The sequence below is a fragment of the Penaeus monodon genome, chromosome 23 (assembly GCF_015228065.2).
Source record: "Penaeus monodon isolate SGIC_2016 chromosome 23, NSTDA_Pmon_1, whole genome shotgun sequence".
Lineage (NCBI taxonomy): Eukaryota > Metazoa > Arthropoda > Malacostraca > Decapoda > Penaeidae > Penaeus > Penaeus monodon.
This window is the reverse complement of record NC_051408.1, coordinates 41,479,647-41,479,904: the sequence shown is the minus strand read 5'-3', so window position 1 is coordinate 41,479,904 and position 258 is coordinate 41,479,647.

The window sequence follows — 258 nt, the reverse complement described above, 5'->3', positions numbered from 1 at the left end:
TAAAGACATTTCTTTAGATGAGCACAGGAAGCAGAAAAAACATGATTCGGCCATAACTTATATTTTTGCGCTGCCGTGGTTGGTGTTTTCGTAAAATTGCATCAGTTTTCATCCTCGTTATGAGGAAATAGGCCTAACATGTGACATTTACCCATTGATCGATTACAATAACGATATAATTCGCGTCATTTTATCGGCGTTGTGCGTGAATATTTATTTAACTTCATTCACTTTACAAAATTTCTCTGACATTTTATA